This window comes from Maniola hyperantus, chromosome 12 (assembly GCF_902806685.2).
Source record: "Maniola hyperantus chromosome 12, iAphHyp1.2, whole genome shotgun sequence".
NCBI lineage: Eukaryota > Metazoa > Arthropoda > Insecta > Lepidoptera > Nymphalidae > Maniola > Maniola hyperantus.
This window is the reverse complement of record NC_048547.1, coordinates 6,741,051-6,747,050: the sequence shown is the minus strand read 5'-3', so window position 1 is coordinate 6,747,050 and position 6,000 is coordinate 6,741,051. Positions and strand designations below refer to the sequence as shown.

General features: G+C 37.2%; 1 protein-coding gene across 3 annotated transcripts in view; it reads left to right on the top strand.

The window, feature by feature from the left end:
• The first annotated feature begins 220 nt into the window (after positions 1-220).
• uif (sushi, von Willebrand factor type A, EGF and pentraxin domain-containing protein uif) overlaps positions 221-6,000 on the top strand; it is a 118,764-nt gene continuing 112,984 nt past the window's right edge. For all 3 annotated transcript variants that reach the window (XM_034973973.2, XM_069502084.1, XM_034973972.2), the window contains exon 1: positions 221-390. The gene's annotated coding sequence lies outside the window, so the exon portion shown is untranslated. The remainder of the gene's footprint in view (positions 391-6,000) is intronic.

The following is a 6,000-nucleotide window of genomic DNA, read 5'->3' as shown; positions in this document are numbered from 1 at the left end:
TCCTAAACAACAAGTCTTCCAGGCAACGCATTACATCGCATATTGCATTCATTAATGAAGATGTAGAGTCCATAGTTGCAAAATAGATATGGCATTTGCAAAGGTACTGAACCTTGCTTTTGTAAAATTCAGCGTACACACACAAAGCCTGTGATAGTGTGCCGTGTAATTACGATAGTCTCATTCTTACCTGCGCGTGCGCGCGTTGTCTCTAAGAAAGCCTCAGTGCTGACCTGGCGGCCGTCGCGACCGCACCGGCCTGGCGACCATGCGCCAGACTTTGTGACTCTAGTGTGTGAGTGTGTACAGCACAGTGCCCGTGCATTAACCCCAACCCCTGATAGTGCAAACCGGATTTCATATTTGGAACGCCCCGCGGCGTGCAAAAAGGTTTGTACCTTTTTTCTTCTATACATGCTACGGTTTAGACGTAGTGCGCGCAGCCGAGTGTTAATTTAAGGTAATGTGAAAGTTTCAACGATCGATCGCTGAGTTCGAAGAGTCAGTGTTGACATACTTTTGACTCAGGTGTGGTGCAAGCAGGTGGGCGCGCCGCTTCAGACCAAAATTCCAATCTTGTGAGATTGGTTTGACTTGGGTTTGACAACTTTCTTTCTACGATTCTATTGCTATTGCATATACTTACCTATTAAATTTCTATTGAATTTGTACGTCTTGATGCGGCAATATTATTAATTTGTTAATTAAAATAAAAATAAATGCTAATAGCGTAGTAAAATTCATAAAAAACGTTAACGCTCACGTCACTATAGGGAAGACATCAACGCGCACTTAAGCTCTACGATTATGTACCTATTCTGATGATGATATCATAAGGAACTAAAACTTGTAGACATATAAAAAACAGGCGGATTTCCTGTTGAAAAAAGTGGTGAATAGAAAAAAAATGCTTTAGAAAAAAATATGATTTTAGAGAGCGATTCTCAGTCGGGCTTGTTATCAGTTTTTGCTGAAGGAAAGCAATACAAACAATGTCTCGACTTGTGAGCACGGAAAACGGGGACAGTTGAGTGTATGCTGCTGTCGGTTTGAAACCTAACCGGTCGTTCCCCTCCGTCTCCTCTCTTGTCTATCTATTTAAAATTCTGTAAGATGAGTTCTTTAGATTGTTTTTTTTCCTTTTTAAACATTGGCTGTTTTTTTTTCCTTTTTTCTTTTAGGCCTTTTTAAGGTTTCGTACCTTAAAAGGAAATAAAGAACTTGATTTACTAAATCTACTTACTTGCAGTGTTCTACATAAAAGTGTTAGATATAACTTGTACCGTGGTACGGAACCCTTCGTAGGTATGCGAGTCCGACTCGTACTTGACTGTTTTTTTTACAAATAATAATAATTTTACCGACATTTAGCTCATTCCTTAAATTTGTTAGAACATAGGTAAACCTAAAATGCAGTAAGTAGTTATGTAATTCAGTACTTACCTACCTAGATTACTACCTATAGTCGGCGACAGGTTGATATTATAGCAATCGGGGCGGCAACGCCCCCCACAGCACCTTCGATAACCCAGTGCGGGGGAGCGCGGGTTACTTGCGGATGTGCAGGGCGTCCCCCCGTCTCATACCCCGATTGCCATCTCAACCTGTCGCGTACTGTACTTTATACTCTCTTCTAGTCTTATGACGGCAATAAGTAGGCATCTGCTAGACTAGTACAGGGTAACCTTCGATTTTACGATGCAATTTGCTTGAGTGGGTACCTACCTACCTATAGGTAGGTACATTTGCAACATTAAGGAAGTAGGTAGGTGTCTACTCGTATAATGATATGAAAATTAATGAGTCTTTAATGTATTACGGTCGTTGCTTTGTGGGAAATCATAATGTGGTTAATGCTGCCACATTTCAATTCAGTGGGTAATTAATATAAAGTAATTATAATATTAATTAAGAATTTGCAGAATAATCTGGGTAGGTAGGTAGGTACCTACCTATTGATTTTTCATACAGTTCCTAATAACAAATCGTACACAAGTATGCGCGCGTGCAATTTGATGTGCTATCGTACAGTTTACATCGCGCATCACTGCCGTTGTACTTTTTAGGAAATCTCAAAGATAATATATAGATTGCCCGAATATTATAATCCATACTATCCATACTAATATTATAAATGCGAAAGTGTGTCTGTCTGTCTGTCTGCCTGCTAGCTGTTCACGGCTCAACCGTTCAACCGATTTTGGTACAGAGATAGCTTGCATACCGTGGAAGGACATAGGCTACTTTTTATCCCGGAAAATCAAAGAGTTTCCACGTGACTATAAAAACCTAATTCCTCGCGGCGAAGTCACGGGCATCATCTAGTAATAATATTATATTATTATAGACTACAGGGATCATTATTAAGATACTTTCATAATTCACTTAAGTAATAAGCACTTACTTACCTTAACGCTAAGATAAGTCCATGTATCATAAACGCCTTCACAACATCAACTCGTGTGGATCAAATGCCCCTCTAATGACGTTATATTGCTCCATCGTGACCGCATTATTGTCTAGCGTAAGTTTGCTTCAACCCACATATCTTAACACGTCTGTATACTAAAAGCAATATACATACTGACCTAACCTAATCTTATCTAAGAAAATGAAAATGAATTTACACTTCTGGACAGTGGTCTCCTTTAGGAATTTCTCTTGAGAATTGCTTAATGTCGTCACTCTATCCAGAGCAATGGTTCCTAACCACCAGTGGTCCGCAGGTGTCAAAATATGGTCCGCGAACCGCGAACCGATTTCAAATTTCGTGAGCGATACCATCGTGCACGCCGCACGTTCTGTGTGGCGAGAGCGCTGGTGGCGCTAGGCGCGGGGTCGTCAGGCGTTAGATTCAAAGACTCTTCCTCTGGATGCCTTAAGAATACAATGCAAATAGTCATAAACGTGCAAATGCAGTTATCAAAAGCAGCGCCTTAATTACACGCCTTTTAAAAAAACTGTTCACTAAAATAGACGCAGACGCAAATATATTTTTGGATTGATTCAGTTTATTTTTCTTGTACATAGTGGTCCCTGCTAACAATAAAGAAATTGAAGTGGTCCTTGGCCAAGAAAAGGTTGGGAACCACTGATCTAGAGTCTAGACTGCCACACTGAGTTTTCCGTTGAGTACTTAGTATTTATTACTTTAGACACTATGCTACTATAAATTTAATAAACCAACAATTCGATGTATAATGCGTAATTTAAAATGGCTTCTAACGCGCCATTTTAACTTTTTGTGTCAAATTTCATGTCAAAAGTACGATTTTAGTCCTTATTTTAAAGATGAACGTATACGTTTGACATGAAAGTTAACTCATAGAATTAAAATGCCGCGTGAGAAGTCATTTTGTACTGATTAGGTACCTATATCTAAAAACTTGAGATTTTTACAGTAAAGTTTGCATTAGCGACTTGCAAAAATTAATTTTCGTATTATAAAGTTTTTATTTCGAAACAAGGAAAACGAGACTAGGTACTGGAATTTCTACCAAATATGTTACAAAATAATTAACTAGTCCCGAATCGAGGCAAGCATACGGATTATGTGGATTTGGAAAAGTGCAGTACAAAACCACAGCGCTATTTTTATATTTTTATTTGGCCTCTACTATTATGCAAAGCTTGCTTAAGCTTGAATAAAAATTATAATTTCTCTATAAACTAAATTACAAACTAGAATAGGGAAGGAGGATCTAAGTACCTATTGAAAAAGTAGTCATGTGGTAAAAATATGTCATTCAAGAATTTTCTTGTAGGTATCTGAAAAAATTATAGTAAGTAGTATACCTGCGACAAAAACTAATCAAAATCGTAACAAATCGCCTGTGCCACCTACTATCAGTGGCGTGCAGGTCATAGAGGCATAAATGCACTGCTTACCCCAGATGGATAGCTCAATGCATATTTTTCATAATGACCTGCCAGTAAACAGGCTCTTATTAAAACTAGTGCCTACCCTGGCTTCAAACCCTGTGCACGCCACTGCCTACTATACTACTCTTACTACTACTATACTACTACACTATACTTACTTACTACTTCCTACTATACTACTATACATACTTACTACTATACTATACTCTTACTATTATATTATAGTCACTGCATCAGGTTTTCTGTATAATTCTGTGTAAAACGTGCCTTTAAAGTGTATAGTTCTAGAACTTTATTGTTTCTGACTAAAAGCATCATAAACCTGCGACAAAAACGAATTATAATCGTGTTAAATCGACACCAACCTAGTAATAAATATAAAATCACCCCATCAGCCATTGCGCATTATAAGTGCCTACCGACAAAGTTATTCTACAGGCAGATTAAACCCACATGATGCTTAATATAAAAATATTCGTGAACTGATTTTATTCAAGTGATTATAAATCTGCAACAGATTAAAAACCGGCAAATTGTGAGTAGAACTTCCATACCTTGAAAGGATAAATCTAATTATTTTGTTGCTTAAATTAACTAAAACTGCAAATACACTAACTTTATAATCGCATGTGATATAACTACAAAATTATGGTTTTCGGATTTTTCCCTTTACTCGTGCTATACTATAAGACATTACTTCTTGTCAAGTGATCCTATAAGGATTCCTTTTGAGGTACGGAACCTTATAAATATTTATTTAGGGTGTGACGAGGAAAATACCAGAACCTTATACATTTGGCCGCACGTAAAAGGGACATTATAAATATTTCGAAATAACTTCATAAAATATAATTAATGCCCAGTGATGAAGGTAAATCCCGCTCACGGTAAAAAAGGCGTCGCCTCGAATTTACTCGAGGGAGGCAACGTAATTATGCGCTATCCCTATTATCTCCAAAAATATATTGCTAATTGGAATTTCTACTTGTTTATGAGTATCTTGTAAAATATTTAGGTGCTACGTTGCAAGCAGAAGTTTAAATTTTTAGAATGAGAGCATTATTGCTAAAGTAAACTAAAATTTGTTCGTAATAAAATTAATATATTTTTTTATTAAAAACATATTCAAGTGGGACACAACCACAAAGTTAATTTAACCTATGAACTAAATTAGTTCATAATATGATATTCATCAGTCCCCGCGCTAACCCGGTGCGGGCGAGCGTGGGTGACATACGGGTGTGCGGGGCGTCCTCCCGCCTCATATCCCGATTGCCAAATCGACCTGTCGCGGACTATACTAAACTTGTACTGTGAATATTGATAGAGTTTTTAAGTTCGGTCTAACCAAAGTTGCGGCCAATACAAACCTATGCCAATACCTACGTCATACTCATAACTCTGATATTTCCTTTTGAAGTATTTCCTAAATTTAATGTTATATTGATAGCATATTTACTTACTTAGTACTAAGTATTAGCCTGTTTCACCCATATTGGAAAATTTAAATACAATAGGTGATATATTTTAAAAGGGCACAATGTATAAAAGGATCAAACAGATGAGAATGAGAACAGGTGCTTTGCAAGGACGAGTTGTTGGAAAGCTATTATTATGTACACCTACAGCCCCACCCGAACGACGTTAACTATTTGGGAACCGGCAAAGTTAATTTCATTCGGGCGGCCAGGCCGAATAATTAGATAGGTTGAACTGGTAACCAAAGTCTTACTTTACGTCACCACAAAATGTTGTTTTGGAATGCCTTTTCCATTTCCGATGAATTCCTTTATTTCGTCAATTCTGGGCTAAGGGACAACCAATAATAATAATAATAAAATTATTAATTTAAAACATCGTGTATTTAAATAGCATAGTGTATTTCAGGTAAATATAATGCTATACGACGCATAGTTAAGTATTGTTTTCTCAAAATGCGTAGGAAACAAAGATTGATGGAGTAACTAATTGGATAGATTATATCCTCACCGTGCTGACTGTACCTACCTGTAGCTATGAGTACTCTTGCAAACAATTTTCTTCGTCAGCTTTTTGGGGTTCCGTAGTTCAAAATGAAAAAAGGAAAGAAGGAGCTGTTTTTATTAACATTTAACATAG